Source organism: Priapulus caudatus, unplaced genomic scaffold, assembly GCF_000485595.1.
Source record: "Priapulus caudatus unplaced genomic scaffold, Priapulus_caudatus-5.0.1 Scaffold1266, whole genome shotgun sequence".
NCBI lineage: Eukaryota > Metazoa > Priapulida > Priapulimorpha > Priapulimorphida > Priapulidae > Priapulus > Priapulus caudatus.
Genome location: NW_014578327.1, coordinates 82,418 through 83,378, shown reverse-complemented (window position 1 = coordinate 83,378; position 961 = coordinate 82,418).

Here is a 961-nt window from a genome sequence, read left to right as displayed (position 1 = left end):
ACGAAAGTCGGCAACGAATGCCGGGACAGAACGAAAATGCTAGCCACGTGCTGTTTATCTGGTCATCGCTCACGCCCCACCTAATTTACATCGCTTCTCGGAGCTCCGCTCAAATCCGCACATCCAGCGTGATATCAATGCGCGGCGTGCACTAGAGGCACCTACGAGGGATAACATGGTCATCCCGTGAATCCCTGCACGACCCCGCATCCCTACACGACCCCCCCCCATCCCTGCACGACCCCCGCATCCCTGCACGACCCCTGCATCCCTGCACGACCCCAGCATCCCTGCACGACCCCTGCATCCCTGCACGACCCCTGCACAACCACCGCATCCCTGCACGACCCCCCATCCCTGCACGACCGCCGCCACGGTCGACCCCCCGATCCGACTCCAGTCAACCGATCCATGTTACGCTTATCCGTGATGCACTAGGATCCCGGTTACGCTAGGATCCGTGATGCACTAGGATACCGGTTACGCTAGGATCCGTGATGCTCTAGGATCCATGATGCACTAGAATCCCGGGTACGCTAGGATCTGTGATGCACTAGGTTCCCGGTTACGCTAAGATCCGTGATGAACCAGGATCCCTGTTAAGCCAGGATCCGTGATGCACCGGGATCCCTGATGCGCCAGGATCCGTGATGCGCTAGGATCTGTGATGCGCCAGGATCCCTGATGCGCTAGGATCCGTGATGCACCAGGATCTCTGATGCGCCAGGATCTCTGATGCGCTAGGATCCGTGATGCGCCAGGATCTCTGATGCGCCAGGATCCGTGATGCGCCAGGATCCGTGATGAGCCAGGATCCCTGATGCATTGGCATTCTCTACGCAACAAAAATACTCGAGTACGTGCTCACCCTCGATCGTATGACGAGCGCATTACACTGACATGCGAGGTTCACCCCGCAAGACGCCATGCGCGCACGAGTTTTTCCTGCGGAGAGAGGAAA